At 36.8% G+C, this 23,596-nt stretch overlaps 1 protein-coding gene and 1 long non-coding RNA gene across 2 annotated transcripts in view; one reads left to right on the plus strand and one right to left on the minus strand.

Moving 5' to 3' along the window:
- LOC134667950 (delta-1-pyrroline-5-carboxylate synthase) overlaps window positions 1-23,596 on the plus strand; it is a 267,662-nt gene that overhangs the window by 175,666 nt on the left and 68,400 nt on the right. The window lies entirely within an intron of this gene.
- On the minus strand, window positions 9,072-17,858 carry LOC134667977 (uncharacterized). Its single transcript, XR_010098705.1, has 3 exons — window positions 17,676-17,858; window positions 10,525-10,782; window positions 9,072-9,462 (listed from the first exon to the last, which is right to left on the minus strand). It is a non-coding gene; the product is annotated as an uncharacterized LOC134667977 (long non-coding RNA).

The following is a 23,596-nucleotide window of genomic DNA, read 5'->3' on the forward strand; positions in this document are numbered from 1 at the left end:
TCTTACCCATGTCATGATGTTATGTCAGTTGGGATGCTAGGTTCAATATCAGTAGAAAAGTTCTGACTGCGAAAATAGGGAATATTAGGCAAAGCTCTGCGTAGGTGGCACCATTAGCACATACAAGTAAAGGAACCTCATTGACACATCATGCGACACTAGGTCAATCACATGGCCTACCGTGAAACACGACAATCGAAAGTTCGGTTTCTGCCTCTCTATCACTCTTACTTATAAAGAAATTTCGAATTTCGCGTTTCGCAGTAGGCTACCTGTAAACAAACCGCCTTGGTGCATCAATGTTATATTTGATTGTCTGTGAAAACTTGTCAAAACCAGTTTAAGGCACAGTATGTATAAGTTAGTCTATGAATTTACTAGAGTCGGTAGTGCTGCACTCTGGCGACAGAACATTGTAGTATATACACATGATACAAATGCACTAGAATAATAGGGGATTATTCTAGTGCATTTGTATCATTTGCATCATCAGACCATGTTAGGTAGTAAGTATAGATTTGGCAGGCGACATATTATGGCATACTATAAACGTACAGTCACCTGCAATAGTATGTTACTCTTCGAAGGGCGCAAAAATATGTGACACGCTCTTATGGCTCTACAAATAAGATCGTGTCAGATATTTTTGCGGCCTACAGTGTGTAATATATTATTGCAGGTGACTGTACCTATCTAAAAAAATATGACGCACTCCACACCAAAGATTAGAGAACAAGAAAGACTAACTAACTAACTAACTATTTTGGCTCAGCGATCCAAAGAGAATCTTGGCCTCCGAAACGAGAGCGTGCCACCTGTCCCGATCCTGCGCAACTTCCTGCCAGTTACTGACGCGAAGCTGAAGCAGATCCGCCGCCACACTGTCTTCCCAGCGATACCTGGGCCGACCCACCGGACGGCTACCAGTCGGTCGTCCCAAGAACACCTTCTTGACAGCCCGATCCTCTCCCATTCTGAGTAGGTGACCGAACCAGCGAAGTCTGTGCGCTTTCATTCAATTTAAATACAACAATAAACAAGAAACACAACAACAACACAACACACAACAACGAACAAGAAAGACTCATTACAATATTGTTTATAGGTCACTTATCTATTATAATTACCGTCCATAACATTATGTACAACATTAAAAAAATTGACCACATTGTATAGTCTAGGACCATAATTACAATCGCACCAATAAAAGTCTGCAGCAGATTTGATACCCCACGCTGTGTGTTATTTATACGTCATAATTTCATAGAAATTTGACGTTTAAAATGACACTTGCACTGCGTGGGCTGTCAAAATCGCTGCAGACTTTATACGGCCTAACTAAGGCCTAACTTTATCACACTTTAACGTATTGCGTACGGAACTGTTTAATTGAGAATGGACATCTAAGTATAAATATAAAAGTAAAACATAGTATCTTTGTCAGTTTTGTAATTGGAATCACAAAAAATACAGAATGAAATCAAATGTACACACGTTTTACTCATCAATGGGTTCCAGTAAATATTGGGATAAAAGTCAAAATACAGGCCACGATTGTTCCAAATAAAATACAGCAGATAAAACATCGAAAGCACAAGTTCCGTGGTTGACGACATCTTCTCCTCCTCCACCTTTTCAGCTTTCGTCTTTTTCTTCGACGGCATTTGCTGAAATAAAAATAAGTAATCAAATTATGAAACTGCACAACGGGACTTAATCACGTAGGTATTTAAGTTTTAAGATTTACCTCCGACGTTTCCAGGACGGCGTCGTCCCCGTGGTCTCGGAGAAGACTGGCTCAAGTTGACATTAACATCTTCTTGCCGCGCGAGTTTTTCGAACTACCCACACTTGGTCTTGTTTATCAGTTTGAACGTTCAAACTGATAAACAAGACCAAGTGCGGGTAGTTCGAAAAAGTTCAAACTGATAAACAAGGCCAAGTGCGGGTAGTTCGAAAAACTCGCGCGGCTAGAAGATGTTGATGTCAACTTGAGCCAGTCTTCTCCGAGACCACGGGAACAACGCCGTCCTCGAAACGTCGGAGGTAAATCTTAAAACTTAAATACGCGATTAAGTCCCGTTGTGCAGTTTGATAATGTTTAATAATGAAAGTTTAAATAAGTAATCAAATTACCTATTTATACATGTCTTGTCTACTAGATAATATTCAAAGAGGGGAAGAACTGGGTCTGCTGGTTTTGCTTTCCATCGGCCTGGCCACGACATTGAGCGACTGGCTTCGGCTAAGGCGACCATAAGTGGGAACGAAATCCGATCGCTGTGTCTCGCTCCAACCTATGGTTATCCCCTTAGCCGAAGCGAGTCGCGCAATGCCGTGACCAGCGCGTAAGGGCCGATGCAGTCGTCTGTACCGACCCCAGGGCTCATTTAGACGATGCGAGAACTCGCATGCGAGTTTCAATATATTGCGGGTTTTGGTCGGTCGGTTGAATTAAACGTAACGTAACCAACAGTCCGCAATGTAACTAAAATCACATGCGAGTTCGCGCGCCGGCTAAATCAGCCCTTAGTCGGACTATTTTTTCATGGCAATACTTTACTCATAGGTATTAATCAACAAGTTCTCTTGAGGGAGTCTAGCAGGCCAATTCTAACGTAAGTACATTGAAATCAGAATGATTCATTCATTTATCGTTCATTTCACTTATAGTTGTTCGTACATGTACTGGGGCGGGCGAGACGCACGATAACTAATGATTCAAATATCATTTTGATGTCAGGTCGTACTCGTACGTTATGCACGAATTGGCCTGTAAGTCTAAAATATCTATAGTCTGTATCTTTAGGTATTTAAATAAAAGTAAACAAAATTACCCACAAATAGCTCCTTAAGCCAGTTGAGGGTAGATGAAAACATTACATGACCAAAATAATGTAGGTTAAAATCAGGTCATTCAGTAACAGATCCAGGCGCTTTTGTATTTGGTAGGTTAACCAATAAATGTTATAACTGCACGAAAATGTAAAAATTGTTTATTTTTATTTAACCCTTTGACCGCCGTTGTCCGGTATAGAAGACAACGATAGAACGATACGCTGGCGCCGCCGTCTTGTATACAAGACACAAATTCAACCACTGAGTTAATGTGAAAATAATAACAATTGCAATTTCATTTACACTCGTGTTCATATTTAAGGTCTTTGTTTTTTCATTTATTTGCTTTTTAAGCCGCTATATAAATCCCTTCTTTTATAATAAGGCATTTAAAAAAATTGCTCCAATTTTCAACATTTTTCATGTTCCTCGTCGCCGTTGTCTTGTATAAAAGACAGCTAGGGATGGGAATGTTAACTCGATATGGGAATTTTTAAAGTAAATATAAAGTCAGAAATATGTTTTTATCTAAGTATTTGAACACTTGTTAATCGCCAATTTTTTTCAACGAATAGTAGGTATAACTACTTACTAGAATACGTAAAACGAGAGTCAGATAGGCATAACTATATTTAAAGTTAGGCAGCTTCTTTAGTTCTATAAACTAGAGTCAGACAAGTAAATTTGCCCTTGTAGATTGTGGACTATTTAATTGCAGAAGAGATAAATAAAAAAAATATTTGATGTTATTTTATAGCTTAGTGGGAACACCGCAGCGACCGCTTCGCACAAGAGTGGTACAGGGACATACCTGTTTATCAGACTTTAGTTTTTTGTTATAACATTGAAGTTAATGTGTAATTTTTTTATAACAAGTCGTTGAACGTTTTTTTGATAAGAGTTTACCTATATTAATGTAAACCAAACTGAAATTATAATGATAGATTCTAATTCCGGAATAATATCTTCACTCATTAAAAATTCAACCCACGTGTAATTTTCACTAAAACAGTTCCGGTATATTGACTTTATCGACACATGATGCGCAGCTTTAACGTTACGCCAATAAAGTTTACGTACCGACAAGCGCTTACGCCGTTGACCTAGAGACTATTATTACTTGATCCGCGCGGAAACAGTCCTTGTCGATCTGCACTGCGGGCAGTCCATGCGCGCCGTTGTCTTGTATAAAAGACTTCTCGTACAGCCTAGTGCGGCGATATCACGTCTTGAATCGACATTGTTTAGTGGTTGTTTTTTATGTTAAATCCCTATATTTTAAACATTTTCGGGTGTAAAACATATGTTTAATTTTGGCAATTTGGAATTAAATTAAAACAGGATAAGAACAAAGCTAGATTAAAAAGATTTTTACCATAAATTGTAAATATCGATATCACTATTTGCAATCCCTAAACTTTTTATTAGTTGTTTACTTAAAATTTGCTCTGGCGTGTGAGTGAGCGTCTTTGCGGACTAGGTCCGGCGGCCAAAAGGTTAAAAACCTAACGACACAGAGTATAGTTCAATTTCAATTATTTATTTAATTCAAGATAACAGAGATCCCATTGTGTTAGTATTACATATTATAAGGCTTAAAAACTATATTAATACTTAAAAGTTATATTAGACTTAATTAATTTAATTAAACATATCATTATGGGACAACAAACGTGATCAGCAATCATCCTTAGAATGCTGTTTGTGCTATCCCTGGTTCTACGCAGTAATGAGGCCGCTTTCTTGCGCATGATTGCTGCAAGCGCATCAGTTCGAGCCTCCGCAAACATGGTGGAAGCGCTGCAGAACCTAGGCAGCCCAACCAGCACTCTAAAGGCGTTGTTGTACACCACTCGCAGAGCATTATAGGTATAGCTCACCCAAAGGTTACCTGTGTAAAAGGATGAACAAAATGCCTTAAACAGAGTTATTTTTACCGCTTTTGAACATCTAGCAAACCTTCGGGCCAGCATATTCGCCCTTACACATAACGCTCTCCGTTCTCTCTCAATATCCTCATCGTCCTTTAAGTCGTCGGTAACAATATGCCCTAAGTATAGTATTGGATTGCCTTACAAGTTTCAGTCGCAATTATTCAATGACACTAAAATATTGAGAAACAAATAAGTACGTCAAATGGGTTAACTGGGGACAGATGGGGAAATATAAACAACGTTTTTTGAGTCTGTTCTAGCTAATAAAAAGGTTTCTAAGATTGGTAAATGATTTAAAATTGTAAAAAGCACACTCCTATTAATCACGATCATATTATAATTATGGAATACTGGAATAGTACCTTTTGGTATTGTTACCAAACCTGTCCCCAGTTATAGTGCGTAGCTTTCAAACAGAGCCCGATGGCTAATCCTATTGTCTATTGTTAAATAAAACCGCTCGTGCCACGTGCCACAATCACCTGCATAAAAATCGTTCGTTAACTTTACCTGGGTATTGAATTACAGCTCCTATGGAAATTGCAATAAGATTCAAAATGAACTAATTTTGTTACGATGTGTGTGGTCCGTTCAACTCGCCGGCAACCCAGTACATCGGTTACTGAGTGCCGGTGAGTCGAACGCTACATAACCAGTCTTAAATGTGTCTTCGAGATGCGTAACAAGGGCGCGTTTTTTTGAGCGTTGGACTAGCCCGCGGTCAGGTGCCAAATAGAATAATGAAGACCCTTTTTTTGCAGGTAAGTAGCACGTGCGGTTTTACTTAACAATAGACAATAGGATTAGCCATCGGGCTCTGTTTGAAATTGAAAGCTACGCACTATACCCCAATTGACCTAATTTTGGTACTTACCAGCATCTCCGCTGTTTATCTTTCGAGCAAGACCGTTTAGGCGGCGGCGTGCACCCAGCAGGTGGTCCAAATTTGATACAATCACTACAACAGCAGTCATCTCTGCCTGTGCACATAGGGCCCCCACAGCCGGAACATATGCTCTCGCAAGAACGACTAGGTTTGACTTTATTACATTTACGTTTTTTCTTGCAGCCCTTGCTAATTGACTCACAGGAATCGCAAGGAGAAGGAGGGCATGCAGAACGGTCACAGTTGGAGGATATACGCTGGCAAGAACGACTAGATTTGACTTTATTACATTTACGTTTTTTCTTGGAGCCCTTGGAGGTTGAAACGCGGGAATTGCAAGGAGAAGGAGGGCATGCAGAACGGTCACAGTTGGAGGATATACGCTGGCAAGAACGACTAGGTTTGACTTTATTACATTTACGTTTTTTATTGGAGCCCTTGCAGGTTGCAACACGGGAATTGCAAGAAGGAGGGCATGCAGAACTGTTATAGATGAAGGACATACGCTGGCAAAAACGACTAGGTTTGACTTTATTACATTTACGCTTTTTCTTGGAGCTCTTGCAAATTGAATCACAGGAATTGCAAGGAGAAGGAGGGCATGCAGAACGGTCACAGTTGGAGGATATACTCTGGCAAGAACGACAACTTTTGACTTTATTACATTTACGTTTTTTCTTGGATCTCTCGCAAATTGAATCACAGGAGTCGCAAGGAGTTGAAGTTGAAGAACGGGAAGGGCAATAAGGGAGAGTACATGTTGATTGGTCGAAGCAAGGACGAGGGGCACAATTAGGTTGCACTGTGCATTGATAAGGGTTATATGCAGGGTGCTCCTTGCATGAATAAGGGTTACACCAAGGGCCGTGAGGACAAGGGATACAGACAGGTTTCTCCGTGCAAGTATAAGGGGCACATACAGGTTTCTCTGTGCAAGTATAAGGGGCACATACAGGTTTCTCTGTGCAAGGATAAGGGGCACATACAGGTTTCTCTGTGCAAGTATAAGGGGCACATACAGGTTTCTCTGTGCAAGGATAAGGGGCACATACAGGTTTCTCTGTGCAAGGATAAGGGGCACATACAGGTTTCTCTGTGCAAGGATAAGGGGCACATACAGGTTTCTCCGTGCAAGTATAAGGGGCAGGTACAGGTTGTCCCGTGCAAGGATAAAGGGTGCATACAGGTTGCTCCGTACAAGTATAAGGGCGAACCGAGGAGCTAGGTTGATCACGACTATCAGGGGTCGTCTGAAGGTCATAGATTGATTCATCATTGTGATAAGGTGTTTGTAAGTCGGAGTTAATGTCATGGAACGAAGGTCGAGAACATATTAATGCAGCTCTCTTTAGGTCGCTTAGTTGCTTTCGTCGCCTGCGTTGTTCCTTCTCAAGTTCCTCAAGTTTCTTTATGCAACTCTGGTGCCTATTATAGTCAGAGTTTTCAGTTATATCGATGGAAAAAGATATCTTCTTGCCAACACGTTTCTTTGATTTCTTTGATTTCTTTGATATATTTGATTTCTTTGGTATCTTTAATTTTAAAAGCCGAATCAAGGCATTTTTCGGGTTGTACCAACGTATTTTATCAGGCATAGCAACTCTTGCATTGGATAAATTAGTAACTAGTTATATTTACGTCTGCTGTCGTCATGATTTGGAAATTAATAAGATTCAACAAAAACATTACTGTTGGTTCAACTACATGTTTGACTAGATTATGTCATTATGCTCTTTGACATATATTGACAAGTTTAACGTGTGTTGCTTGATCTATAACTTTATTTACTTTTAAATGTATATTTATTTATTATTATTGTAATCTTATCTTATTTATACCTTTAAACGAGCAATTCTTGTATATTTCATTATATATAAATAGTTCAGGGGTCTCGGAAATGGCTCTGACGATTTAGATGAAATTTGCAATATGGGGGTTTTTGGAACTGAATAATCGATCTAGTTAGGTCTTACCTCTGGGAAAACTCGCATTTTTGAATTTTTATATTTTCCAAGCAAAGCACGGTGTCCCAGATATTAGCCCATGGAGTAGCCTACATGTGTATAGAAGTTAAATAAAGCACATAACATAGATAGTCACTAACATAGGTTAAGAGTAATAATAATAAGCTACTAATATATTATGGAAATTTAATTTCTGAAATAAATAATTATTTATTTATTATTTATTTCTTTATTATATTATTCATTATATTACACACACGTTCTTATTTTTTCAGATTATGTATGAATTTCTCAGAAACTCTGCGTAGGGGGAACCACTACCGCAATCCATCACAGTCTGATGAGGGTCTAACGCGAAACAAGAAAATCGAAATTTCGTTATCCATCCTCTCTATCACTCTTGAATATTGCGATAAAGACGCAGATAACTAAATTTCGATTTTCGCGTTTCCCCTTAGGGCCTTTGTAAACAAACGGCCTTGAAGCATCAATGTCATATTTTATTGTCTGTGAAAACTTGTCAAAAACAGTTTAAGGCGCAGTATGTATAAAAGTAACTATCGTTTACTAAAGTCGCTAGTGCTGCATACTGGCGGCAGAACATTGCTGTACATTCTGAATATGAAAATTAAGATTATGAATTTCCGACGCACCACTTTCCATACTTTATGTATGGACGAGCACATACCTACGCCTATCTGATGTGCAGGGGTTACTGCAAATTCTCAAACAAAAAAGTAAGGAGGTATATTTTGTCTATATCTACATAGGTGGTATTATAAGGCTCCCCATACACATCCGGAATGTCTCTCTGAATTCATAATACATGACTTATAAATTCAGATGATCAGGAGTCTCACCTAGACTGACAGACGTCTCAGTAGTCTCACTAGACGGACGTTTGGACGTGGTATTATTATTTATTACGCTGTCATCAGTGGCGGATTTCCCTTAAGGCCAAGTAGGCCCGGGCCTAGGGCAGCCAGATAATATAGTGGTGGCAGTCTATATGGTGGGTCCTGAGAAAGGGGCGGCTAGTACTTACTATGGGGCCGGGCCTGGGCCTGGGGCTGTCATCTAGTAAATGTTTTGTTATGATCTTTACAAACAACATTAGGCATTAAGTCCGCCTTTTGTACTATAAGGTTTTTCTTCTGTACAATAAATATTAAATAAATAAATAAACAACATCTTTATTTAATACACATTTTTTATTACATAGGACTGTAGGTAATTAGGTGTAATTCAAACATGCACATTCGTGTAGGAAGGTTTACAGAATATGACTGCTTTGGTCAAAGTTGTAAACACAACTGAGTACAATACGTAAGCATTAAAATAAGTTACTAAACAATAATAGAGATAGATCAAGAAAAGTCTGCAGCGATTTTGTTAAACGTTTTCAACGTCAAACGTCTATGAAATTATGGCGTATAAATAACACTTGCACTACTGCGTGGGCTATCAAAACTGCTGCAGACTATTCTTGGTCTAACTTTATATAATTTCTTAATTCGCTTCTACTCGCTATAGGCACAGTCGCCATCAGATCGCCATCAGAGCGGGTGAGGTGCCATACCTGTGAGTTTATTTAAACTTGATCTTAAACTTGTTTAAGCTTGATAATAGACGTTCTGTTTAGGTATTTGTGAACACTTTGACCGCCACGATGCGTCTGCTAGTCACTGCGTACTGGCGCATTCGGTAGGATGCGCCACGATATGCAATGAATCGTACTCAAGGGCCAATTGGGAGTGCTATAGCTAATAAAATCACAAGTCCAATGACGATAAGACAGCAGCATGGGCGGAGTTTTTTTAAAAATAGTTTTTTGCAGACGCTGAAACCAAAGACGACATATTTTGAAGTGAAAAACGAACAGGAGCCCGTTTCTGATTTAACTATATCTCACTGAGAAAGCGTAAATATTCAGTACAAGATAGTGTACTGAATATTTACGCTTTCTCAAGCTGATTGGAATGCAGAAAATTCAGGTGACATCAATAAATAATAGTTATATCAGAATCGGCCTTAAAATTTGATCAGGTCTCAAGTAACACTTTAAACTCTCGCGTTTTGTACAGTCAACGGTAAAAATATGGGTGTAGACAACTTACTCAAAAATATGTCCCATAGTTCTTAATTCACTGACATAAGAGTTATGGGACATATTTTGGAAATGATGTGTACACCCATATTTTTACCGTTGACTGTACACATATTTAATTTTACAAACAGGTTTACCGCGATATAGTTTCATTGCTCACACTCAACTGAAACACACTCACTCAACTGACTCAGCTGAAACGTCGGAATTTAAAGTAAAAACAATGAAATTATATCGCGGTAGACCCGTTTGTGTAATTAAATCTCAAGTACGTTGTTTTTGACAGTATTTTTAAACCGCCAAAGATGGGCTAGAGCCAAATTCCGACTTCTTCTTCCTCGTTATCCCGGCATTTTTTGCCACGGCTCATGGGAGCCTGGGGTCCGCTTGACAACTAATCCCATGATTTGGCGTAGGCATTAGTTTTTACGAAAGCGACTGCCATCTGACCTTCTAACCCAGAGGGGAAACTAGGCCTAATTGGGAGTAGTCCGGTTTCCTCACGATGTTTTCCTACACCGAAAAACGACTGGCAAATATCAAACGATATTTCGTACATAAGTTCCGAAAAACTCATTGGTACGAGCCGGGGTTTGAACATGCGACCTCCGGATTGAAAGTCGCACGCTCTTACCGTTAGACCACCAGCGCTTTTTTTTCCAAAGCCAAATTCCGACAAAGCACTTGCGATCCCTGGTGATTACCATTACCTTGTATCCTAATAGAAGTGAACCCAGTCAAGATCATACAAATCAATTCAAGTTGCTACCCATTCTTATTTTTTGCCGAACTTACCATTTCCTCGCAATTATAACTTTCGATGGAGTACGGAAAACACGACATTTTCTCTCGTCCTTCGGATCCCACTTTCTAACGGCTCTCTTAAGAGCATGTAATCGTCTCTTTCGTTTGTTTTGTAGTTTTTTCAATTCTTTTTGGAACTGCTTTTCTTCCTTATCATGACGCCTTTCTTGTTGTTTCATATCTCTTCTAATTTGGTTTACATATTGTAGCTCTTTTTTTGCGCATAGATGTATTGAACAACAATCCATTCTGAAAAGATGGCTAGCAAGCTGATTGTGCGGCGGTTGTGCTACATATAAATATATTACTGTAGAACTAATTTCCTAACATAGCACAGGCTATTGTGCAGATAAGTTATACTGATGTCTTTATGACCTCATTTATTTCATAATGTTAGATGTGGTCTCTGTTTTTGTCAGGCGTCCAGATATCGCCTGTATTACCTAAATTTATCCAGTTCAAATAAAATGCCAGAGTATATTTGTTATTGTAATGTACTGTCAAACTTTCGAGTTGTCACGTGAAGATGACGTGAAGTAATCACATTGATCATAGAGTACGTACGTATAGGTGCTGATTAGATAGACAAGAAAAGTCTGCAGCGGATTTGATAGCCCACGCAGTGCAAGTGTTATTTATACGTCATAATTTCATAGAAGTTTGACGTTTAAAATAACACTTGCACTGCGTGGGCTATGAAATCCGCTACAGACTTTTCTTGGTCTGACTCCATTCGCTATGTGCATGATGACTGTGACGCCGTCCTGACACGTCGTTGGCGGTGTATCAATATGTCGTCCCACACCATGGGATTTCCCACGCCGTGCGTTTTCCTCGAGTATACATTATATTTCCTTATACTTCAGACAGCCAAATATTACCTATTTCCTTTATGATATTGAAAAACTGGGGTATGGCTTGATTATGGCGGGTTTTTTTAATAGCCTCAATGAGCATTGGTCGGGCTTAAGGTGGTTCTCCTTGCTCGATTTTCATACAACTTTCTTGGCACCCTAGCTCCTATTATATAGGGTTTCTTCACTTGTATATCTAATGTTTGGGTAGTATATATATTTCTGTCTTCGCTTAACGTAAAAAAATACTAGATTTTGATTAAAATTATTAAGAAAAAAGCCTTTGAATATTGGTAAAATTTTGCCTCATTGCTTGTTTGTGTGAGTGATGCTTATAGTATCGGTGTAATTCTAACATGGCGACTTCATTTGACAAGTAATCATTTTTAATTTGTCAAAGGTGTAACAGATGGCACTTTAAAACCGCAACACAGATTACCTGTGTATTTTGTTTTATTTTCACTCAATAGAGGGAGGTATATTTAATGCACAAAGCATGTTACGAGTATACCTACTCATTTAAGAATCTCCTTTCTGATATAATTTCATTCCCAGATTTAATATAACTTAATAATTATTATGATTATTACACAATACCCGGACCCGGGTATGTCCCTAACTAAACTACGTCCAAGACCACTGGTGGACGGGCAGCAGCGTCCCTCAAATTCGGTGTACTCGACTGCGATCGCCAACCCCCCTGCCAAGCGTGGCGATTATGGCATTCACCCCCCAAAAAAGGGGGAGGCCTATGTTCAGCAGTGGACGTCTTATGGCTGAGATGATGATGATGATGATGATTACACAATAAAATACATTTATATATTTATAGAAAGGTCAGTCCAAACAATCATTCGCGTTACGGTCGTCCACCGAAAACCCTTGTGAATTCTGCTTTCGTTTCGGTAAATGTTCTCTGGAAAAGCCTATATTTATTGTAACAATGATTTTTAAACTAAAATACCTAGCTATATTTTTCTCAAAAATATATAGGTATGTGGAGAAAAATGTCATCTTCTTGTAAATAAACAAGATTCTATAATATCTTCTGCTTGTGCATAACAATAACATTAGTAGATGATATTTTTAGGGTTCCGTACCCAAAGGGTAAAACGGGACCCTATTACTAAGACTTCGCTGTCCGTCCGTCTGTCCGTCTGTCTGTCACCAGGCTGTATCTCACGAACCGTGATAGCTAGGCAGTTGAAATTTTCACAGATGATGTATTTCTGTTGCCGCTATAAAAACAAATACTAAAAACAGAATAAAATAAAGATTTAAATGGGGCTCCCATACAACAAACGTGATTTTTGACCAAAGTTAAGCAACGTCGGGAGTGGTCAGTACTTGGATGGGTGACCGTTTTTTTTTGCTTTTTTTTTGTTTTTTTTTGCATTATGGTACGGAACCCTTCGTGCGCGAGTCCGACTCGCACTTGCCTGGTTTTTTTTCAAAAATGCTGCCTTTCACCCGAGTTAAAACACTCTACTTTCCATTTCGCATACGAGGAAAGTAAAATGCATGTTTTTTTTTAAAATACATTTTTATAGTAGGTATTTTTGAGAGTAGGTATTTTCAATTAACAATTTGGCCAAAAGTAATTTATGGAATGGGGAGTCAAATATCAGAATGGAAATTGTATAACAAATCCATTTATACCCAAATTTCAATTGCTTATTGTAAAAAGAATAATAAAATCGTACTTGGAATTGGAACCTAAACTGCTCTAGTGCAGAAACGTATCATTTCCTGCACACCTTTTACAACAACAATGACCCTCTTTCATATATTCGGTCAAATTGTGCTTTTTGAAAAACTAATTATAACCAGCCTTTTATGAATGTAGTATGATACCTTTAGGGTATGGTGCTTTACGCACACTAGCGTCCCTTCCCCTCCCCCTGACGCAACCCACCCTTTTTGCATGAAATATGTCCCGGTTCACAGTTTTTTACATTTTTTGAGGAAAGTATACATTTTAGGAAAAAAGTGTCAATGAAAGAAATAATCCTTAATAAATTCTTAATAAAAAAGGTCATATTGATTTTTTTACATGATGCACATTCATGTATTAGCTTGTTAAAATTCGAAATAACATAGTTTTTACTTAGGATTCGAAACTCATTTATTATACACGGTGTAACATGAGAAAACCGAATAATTTTAACAGCGTATTCCTGATCACATTTAGAGACAAAAATGTCCTATAAACTTTTTTGAAATTCGCCTAGTTTCAGAGCTAATACCAATAAAAAAAAACAAGTTTCTATTGTTACATAGTTCAAAACGCCTTTTTGATGGCGATGTTGCTACTATGGGATTTAGTCTAAATATCCTTATTTATATGTCAAAAAGTGACAAGTAACACTTTGCAAAAACTAAGTTTTACGAAAAAAAAACCATTTTAAGTGACAAGTTTACCAATAGCATTTAATTTTTATATACAAATTTATTCATAAAATTAAAAAAAAAACCAAACAAAATTTTTTTTTTGGCGAAATTGACCTAAACACATATTACATCTTTTCCTTTTTTTTGACCTCATGTATACATTTTAGGATAAAAGTGTCAATGAACGAAATAGTTCCTTATTAAATTCTTAGTAAAAAAGGTTATATTCATTTTATAACACTTATTATACAATGTGTCCTCAAGAAATGCGAAAGATTTTATTTCTGAGGTCAAATTAAAAGAAGGAAAAATGTTTGTATGAGTTTAGGTCAATTTCGCCGAAAACAATTTTTTTTATTGTTTTTAGGGTTCCGTACCTCAAAAGGAAAAAACGGAAACCTTATAGGATCACTCGTGCGTCTGTCTGTCTGTCCGTCTGTCACAGCCGATTTTCTCCGGAACTACTGGACCAATCAAGTTGAAATCTGGTACACATATGTAAGTTTGTAAACAAATGAATTTTAAACATGGGGGCCACTTTTGGGGGGTAAATGAAAAAATTAAAAAATAAATTTTTCACACTATATCATGTTATATATCAAATGAAAGAGCTTATTATAAGGATCTCAAATATATATTTTTTATAATTTTCGAATAAACAGTTTAGAAGTTATTCAAGAAAATAGGCAAAAAATGACTATTCCCCCCTCCCCCTTTATCTCCGAAACTACTAGGTTTAAAATTTTGAAAAAATACATAAAATAGGTCAATACCTATAGATGACAGGAAAACCTATTAGAAATGTACAGTCAAGCGTGAGTCGGACTTAATTACAGTTTTTGATCCGACTCCTACGGATTTTTTAAAGATTTCACTCACGTTTCGCATAAATAATGTTTAGTTTTAAGTTTATAAAATACATATGTATGTTAGTCTGTAAGGTATTTGTAATATGGGCCTTGTTCCCTGAATTAAATACAGTGGGACCTGGATAATTGCAATCTCAAGGGACCGGCCAATTTTTGCCAATTAACCAGGTTTTTCATTTAAGCAGGTCGTGTCAATTAACGAGGTTCAAAAAATCGTTGTGTCAATTATAGAGGTTTTCATTAATAGAGGTTGCGTTCTGACAAATTTCTTTTATGGAGGTGCAAATAACCATTTTAAGTAGATTTACACGCTTACATTCTATATATTGCTTCCGTCTATAGGTAGGTACTTGCACTATCTAAATAAATAAATAAATAAAATAAAAAATACATTGTTAAAAATTGTGTAATATACGGAATCCTTGGAACGCGAGTCCGACTCGCACTTGGCCGCCATTTTTTAATTTTTTGAATATATATGTATGTACATAAAAAGTAAATGTTATTGGTAAACTTGTCAGTTAACATGGATTTTTAATTTTTTTTCGTAAAACATAGTTTTTGCAACGTGTTACTTAATTGTCACTTTTTAACATATCAATAAGGATATTTAGACTAAATCCCATAGTAACAACATCGCCATCAAAAAGGCGTTTTGAACTATTTAACAATAAAAACTTGTTTTATTTTTTTAAATTGGTATTAACTCTGAAACTAGCCGCATTTCAAAAAAGTTTATAGGACATTTTTGTCTCTAAATATGATCTCTAAGTATGATGATGTAAAGCACCATACCCTATGGTATCATACTACATTCATAAAAGGCTGGCTATAATTACTTTGTCTTCCCCATACATTAGAACACAATTTAACCGAATCAATAGCATGAGAAATGAAACGGATATTTCTTGTTTTCTTTGCATTAGCATTTTTCTCTCGATAATTTAATCAATTTGCAACATAAGTAGAAGAATCCTCATATATCCATAAATATCAAAATATAAAAGGACATACATTTTCAGAAGAATTCCCCGTGCGTCGTTGCCAAATGGTTTAAAGTACAACATGCTCGCAACGTTTGGATGTCAATAAGTCGACAATGAAAAAATATATTTCAAATCAATTCAAACTTGATATTTTTGACAGTAATGGGTTACTTAAATAAGAAGGCATTTTTCGCCCGGGTCTACTATGGTCAAATGGTCTAGTGGCTTTTAGCTACTGAGTGAGTATAAGTCTAACAAGTTGAACAGCATGACAGGGTTCAAACCACGAACAAAGACTCATTTCTTTTTGTATTTATTTATTTATTTTGTTTCATCTTTTTGGTAATTTTATATGCCTTATTTTAAAAGTTATTTTAAGTAAATGTGTTGTATATGATTATTTCATGTAGGTATATCATTTCAATAAAATTTTGGAAACTTTTATTTTATACCTGGTCAAGCAAATCTTGTCAGTAATAAAAACCGGGCAAGTGCGAGTCGGACTCGCGCACGAAGGGTTCCGTACCATATGCAAAAAAAAAACGGTCACCCATCCAAGTACTGACCACTCCCGACGTTGCTTAACTTTGGTCAAAAATCACATTTGTTGTATGGGAGCCCCATTTAAATCTTTATTTTATTCTGTTTTTAGTATTTGTTGTTATAGCGGCAACAGAAATACATCATCTGTGAAAATTTCAACTGTCTAGCTATCACGGTTCGTGAGATACAGCCTGGTGATAGACGGACGGACGGACGGACGGACGGACGGACAGCGAAGTCTTAGTAATAGGGTCCCGTTTTAAAAAGGCGCGAAATCCAAATGTTCTATGAACGATATCCCTTCGCGCCTACATTTTTCAAATTTGCCGCCTTTTTCTACTGACAAGATCTGCTTGACCAGCTATACTTCGTCGATAGTTGACTTCTTATGTACCTATTCTGCGATCCTAATTAGCCTCATGCATGACTTTTTTTTAATTATTTTAATCATTATTTATATCCTTTGAAAACCGGAAAATAAAAATACTTTTATAAATCTTCCCATAATATTATTAAAAAATAATTAAAATACTGAAAATATTTTACTCACGTAAGTTTAGTTTCGAAGAATAACATACGCTTAAAATAATTCAAAAGAGAATGCTAAAAATAAAAAATAAAAAAAAACTGGCATTGTCGGGGTTTGAACCATGTATCTTAGCTACAATCTGATTTTTTTCAAAATAGAGGCTACGGGTGCCACGAGCACATGACAGTAGATGGTCGAAAACATTAGTTGCTTCTGAATGCCTTGTAATTCTTAATCGTTGCTCAAACAAGAATTTATTATTTAATTTCCAATCTTTTTTCAACAATAAACATTTCATCCGCTGCGCCCTCTAGGTTACTTTACTGTAACATTACGAATCTGCTGACATTTGACACTGACTTTAAGGTGACTTTAAGTACGTAAGTGTGCGTGAATGCAAGAAATTGCAATATTTTGCAGTTGGATTCCGGTAATAACGAAATGAGACAATGTTGAGTTGAACATGTCTCGATTTGGATGTAGTATTTTTTATAGTTTTCGCACATATCAACACATCTTATGAAACTTTGTATTTTGGGAGAAATAGTGAAAATCCACAATTCGTGCACAGTGACGCCATCTTTTGGCTGATAATCGGCATCCCATCCCTAGACATCCACCTTAAAGCGCATGTTTTGGCCTATTCACGCTATACACGGTTCCTATTCTAAAAGTGTGCCGGAGGCTGGCGTGGCTCACTCCGCGATTTCGTCGCTTTGCTACAGGTAGCTAAGTACATCCATTCCTACCCCAATTTTGGGGAAAGCCATAAGCTGCGCGTGGCGCTGTCGCCCCCTAGCGACCATATCTGTGCTGGTCGTAACAGACGCGTTTTGTTAGAGAGTGAGTCTTCTGTACCTAGTACTATTATTTATTCTGTGCCGAGTCTTAAGCTTGCCTTGCGGTGCAAATAAGCACTCAATGGAAAGGCAAAAACCTGATTTATTCTTTAATGTGATGTGTGACTTACTACTTGACATGTAGTTACTTGACTTTATGCAAAATAGATCGAAAACGCGACAATGACGCCAAACACCCCGCAGGCCATCAGACTGCAACAATGCATCAGGCAGCATCGTTGGCGTCGCTTGCATCCACTGTAATCGAACAAATAAATGTATTGATAAAAATTGAAAAAAAAAACGGGTTACACGCCGGGAGTGCCGGCAGAAGTGAAAACTCAACGACATTGTAATTAAAAATATTAATAACAGCGCCATCTAGTGCAAAATGTCTGCAGCACTATGCCATCTAGCGTTATATCGTCGCATTACTTGAAACTGTCTCGAGTTTAACATTTTTTCCCCACCTCAAAAAGTGTACAGCGCCGCTAAATAAGTTTTCACTTCAAAAATTGAATTGATTGAATTGATGTACTGATTGAATAAGTATATTTTGGGATTGGCAAACCATCTAAGGTTTTTGTAGATGGCGTCAGCATAGATTTCTCCTAGTTTTAGTTTTAAGGGATTTTGCTTCAAGGGTGTGACAAGAATTTGGTACTATTCGTGGGATCGACAGGAAAAACCTTTTCTGGCGCCATCTGTAAAAACTTCAACCGGCCAACCCTATTTGGTTCGACTACATGATCCATGAATCTAGTATTTTAACTGGATAACGCATGAGAGGTGGGGGAAATGAGCGAACGGGATAGTCTTCACAAGGTTCTATTTTGGGTCCATTCCTGTTTTTGGTTTATATAAATGATTTGCCATGTGTAGTAGAAAATCTTTGTGAAATTGTTCTTTTTGCTGATGACACATCATTACTTTTTAAGGTTGATCGTAAATCTACCGATTACAGTGTAATTAACAGCACACTCGTTAATGTACTAAACTGGTTTACTATGAACAATTTGCTTCTTAATGCTAAGAAAACTAAATGCATTCGATTTTCTTTGCCGAATGTTAAACCAGTCGATACTAAGATACTTTTGAATAATGAATGCTTAGAGATGGTAGATAAAGCACTGTTTCTTGGTTTAACATTGGACAAAAATCTACAATGGAGTCCTCATATAAGAACACTAGCAAACAAATTAAGTTCGGCCGCTTACGCTGTGAGGAGAATTAGACAATTGACTAATGTTGAGACAGCTCGCCTTGTTTATTATAGTTATTTTCATAGTGTAATGTCATATGGTATTCTGGTTTGGGGCAAAGCAGCTGACATACAGACTATATTTGTCTTACAAAAGAGAGCCATTCGTTCTATATATAATTTAAGGGTGCGTGAATCATTAAGAGAACTTTTTAAAGAAATTAATATTTTAACTGTAGCTTCCCAATACATATATGATAGTATTATTTATGTTGTTAAGAATCTAGACTCCTTCACTAAGAATTCTGATGTCCATAACTATAATACTAGAAATAAAAATAAGCTTGCTATCAGAAAGTTTCGTGTTCGTAAAGTACAGAAGTCATTCGTTGGGCAATGCATTCATTTTTATAACAAGTTACCTGAGGATGCTTTAAGATTACCCTTTCCAGCTCTTAAGAATTACTTAAAAAAGTCATTGATGTTGAAGGCTTATTACAGAGTCGAGGACTACTTGACAGACAAACATGCATGGTCCAAACCAGAAACTGTAATAACGACAAGTAGCAATTAAAAACATTGTATTATGTGTAGAGTTAAAGGTGACTCAGCTCAGGTAAGAAAGCACATCAAATTGTATGAAAGCATCTCATAACAATCAGTTATATTCATATAATATGTATTCTCATTTCTTTTATTGATTTTATTTTCTTTTCCTTTTGTAAGATTTGATTTGTTTCCTGAAAGAGCTACGTATTTGTGATTTCATGTGCATATATTTTTAAGTTTTTATATCAAATTCTATAAAGTTATGTACTCACTGAGTATAATTGCATGAATTCTATAGTAATTTAAATTGTATTAATTACTCGTAATGCATGTTAATTATAAGATGTAATAATGTTTTGAAAAGATGTGTCCCGCCGAGTTTGTTGCCGGTCCCATATTGGGATACCCTCCTCCAATTGAGGGGGGATTTAAATCTTCTCGGGGCAGAGGTGTACGGTTGGAGCCGGTAAATTTATTTGACGTTCATAAGCGCATTGTAATATGCCTACTTGAATAAACTATTTTTTATCTTTATCTTTTATCTTTATCTTATCTTATCTTATGTATCTCTCAGTAGGAGTAGCAGCGAAAGTGCTATTATTGTTTGTCCTTGTCACAGTCTCACATTATTTTTTATTCCCCACCTTAAATTAGTATGGGTTATGGTGGGCTTCAAATAAATTCGACCAATCATAGTGTCGCATTGCCTATATTTTGTCCCTCACGGAGACACGCGTATACCACTACTATAGGATCCTACCTTCTATGACCTGAACCGTAATATCCCTAATCAAGGTAGCAATAGAATGAGGGGAGCCACGATCGGTCGTTATGATTTCGTACAGTACACTACTTACTGGATTTTTTATGTTTCTTGCAGTAATATTGCGCCGTATTAATTATGCTGTTGTAGCAGTTGTTGTAGTCTCCGAACGGTACCTTTATAGTACGAGTAAATAGGTACAGTCAAGTGTAAAAATATGGGTGTAGATCTATGGGACATATTTTTGAGATGATTTGTGCACCCATATTTTTAGAGTTGACTGTACTAATATGATCATATAGTAATAAGACACTACGGACTAACATTCATATTATTATAATAATATTAATTCTAATTTTAGAAACTGTAAATTATATTGTTGATAACATTTTTTTGCTGTATCACCTGTTTTGGTTCGGCACATTCCGACAGAACTGCCGAAATACCATAGGTACATTTCGACCAGAAGTCCGCGCTCGCAATGGTTTCCAGCAGCAACCGCGGCACGAGCAGAACGAATGCGTTAAAGTCCACATAATGGCGCGGTCGCAGCAGGATTCCACCATCTCGCACGAAGCGCTTTGCTTCTTCTTTCCTTATGCGCACTGGAAGGAATGGAATTCCTTGCCGGCGTCTATATTTCCGTGCTCTTATAACCCGGCAACTTTCAAATCAAGAATGAACAGGCACCTTCTGGGCGAGCTCGCTCCATCGTAGTCCACGTCTACGCCTCGGCTAATTTGTGGCCATGAGTAAGCCTATTCATAAAAAAGGGAACAACCTCAGCTCGTAACGGGTCTTCTAGCGAACATATTCCACCACATCGTCTGCCGCGGCGGAAACATGCTGGTGCGATACGTAAAGCCAAAGTACGATACCTTCCATACTACTGATACTTACCAATGGTTTACATTAACAATTCGAGGACTCGTATTTTTTCTCAGAGACATTCTTAAGGCTTGAAGTTTCCTAGCACTTTTATCTTGAATTTGTTTTAATTCCTGTTTATATTTGTTTTCTTCCTCTGTACCTCTCTTTTCTCTTTTTTTTGCTTCTTTTAGCAGTTTTTTTGCATACTTTATTTGCCATTGACGAAATTTCTCATAAGAAGTGCAATCCATTCTGGCGACTAACAATTAGGTACAGATACGGCTTCTACAGAAAGCTAAGGAGACTTAAATATATATAGTATTGAGTTAGGTTTATGTATACTACCAGCATTGGCGAAAGGAGCTGCTAGGATCAGGATATTATACTTTAATTTATTTCATTTCTATTTGATCTTTTTGTCTGTTAGTCACTGGATGGACACTTATATACAATAAAAACTTTGAACTTTGAATTCTCGATGAGTAACGGTTTTAAGTCTTTGCTTCATAACCAGGTCATTTGCTTGTGTTTATTTACCAAAATTATTTACTGAAACATCTGTCAGGCTAGATATAGTAAATGTCATTTAATTGACACTTTCTCAAAACTTGTTCCAATACCACAAATAATGAGCTCTTTCATTTCATATGTAACATGATATATATACATATTTAAATTATATAGATTTATTTTGACACACAATACATATTAATAAGTACATAAGTTAAGTTATTCTATAAGTACATTGACTACACCAAACTTACAATAAAAAGTAACCTAAAATTAAAACTACCTACAAAACTAAAACTAAACCTAAAAAAAACTATAGCTGGTCAAGCAAATCTTGTCAGTAAAAAAAGGCGCGAAATTCAAATTTTCTATGGGACGATATCCCTTCGTGCCTACATTTTTCAAATTTGCCGCCTTTTTCTACTGACAAGATCTGCTTGACCAGCTATATATCTAGAGAGGGTCCCTGGGGCATAGTGCCAATGATGCTGGCAGCATTTCCTCGCAATAATTAAAACATTAAAGTATAACGTTTGTTGACGAGGAGTCTGCATTATAATACTTAATAAACAGGGTGATTGGAAGAACAGACAGTGGCACCAAAGTGTACAGGGTGAGTTACCTGAGGATGCTTTAAGATTACCCTTTCCAGCTCTTAAGAATTACTTAAAAAAGTCATTGATGTTGAAGGCTTATTACAGAGTCGAGGACTACTTGACAGACAAACGTGCATGGTCCAAACCAGAAACTGTAATAACGACAAGTAGCAATTAAAAACATTGTAATATGTGTAGAGTTAAAGGTGACTCAGCTCAGGTAAGAAAGCACATCAAATTGTATGAAAGCATCTCATAACAATCAGTTAGATTCATATAATATGTATTCTCATTTCTTTTATTGATTTTATTTTCTTTTCCTTTTGTAAGATTTGATTTGTTTCCTGAAAGAGCTACGTATTTGTGATTTCATGTGCATATATTTTTATTTTTTATATCAAATTCTATAAAGTTATGTACTCACTGAGTATAATTGCATGAATTCTATAGTAATTTAAATTGTATTAATTACTCGTAATGCATGTTAATTATAAGATGTAATAATGTTTTGAAAAGATGTGTCCCGCCGAGTTTGTTGCCGGTCCCATATTGGGATACCCTCCTCCAATTGAGGGGGGATTTAAATCTTCTCGGGGCAGAGGTGTACGGTTGGAGCTAGTAAATTTATTTGACGTTCATAAGCGCATTGTAATATGCCTACTTGAATAAACTATTTTTTATCTTTATCTTTTATCTTTATCTTATCTTATCTTATGTATCTCTCAGTAGGAGTAGCAGCGAAAGTGCTATTATTGTTTGTCCTTGTCACAGTCTCACATTATTTTTTATTCCCCACCTTAAATTAGTATGGGTTATGGTGGGCTTCAAATAAATTCGACCAATCATAGTGTCGCATTGCCTATATTTTGTCCCTCACGGAGACACGCGTATACCACTACTATAGGATCCTACCTTCTATGACCTGAACCGTAATATCCCTAATCAAGGTAGCAATAGAATGAGGGGAGCCACGATCGGTCGTTATGATTTCGTACAGTACACTACTTACTGGATTTTTTAAATAATAAAATAAATAATAAATAAATCATTTATTCAGGTGAAATAAACCCTATTTTACAGATGTTTTTCTTCTGCCAAACTGCAGGGCAGTTTGTTGGCAGAGGGAACTCCCTTAAACATAGATGGGTAGACTTAGCTAATTGCCTAATTAATTGTTAACTTATTTAGGTACATCTTATTGCTTATGCTGGTAACTTTAACTTAATTTTGTTTAATAAAAACCTTTTCATTTTACCTTTAAACATCCTAGCTGATTTACATTCCCTTATTTCATACGGTATTTCATTATACAATTTTGGGATCAAGTACTTCCTACTTCTTTTTCCATAATAATTTTTTCCACATGACGGAACCTCTAACATTTTTTTACTGATTGTTCTCGTGAACCTAGCGTGATTTATATAGATTTTAAATTCATCTTTATTGAACTGCTCTTATGTTTCTTGCAGTAATATTGCGCCGTATTAATTATGCTGTTGTAGCAGTTGTTGTAGTCTCCGAACGGTACCTTTATAGTACGAGTAAATAGGTACAGTCAAGTGT

This window comes from Cydia fagiglandana, chromosome 10, assembly GCF_963556715.1.
Source record: "Cydia fagiglandana chromosome 10, ilCydFagi1.1, whole genome shotgun sequence".
In the NCBI taxonomy this organism is placed as follows: Eukaryota; Metazoa; Arthropoda; class Insecta; order Lepidoptera; family Tortricidae; genus Cydia; species Cydia fagiglandana.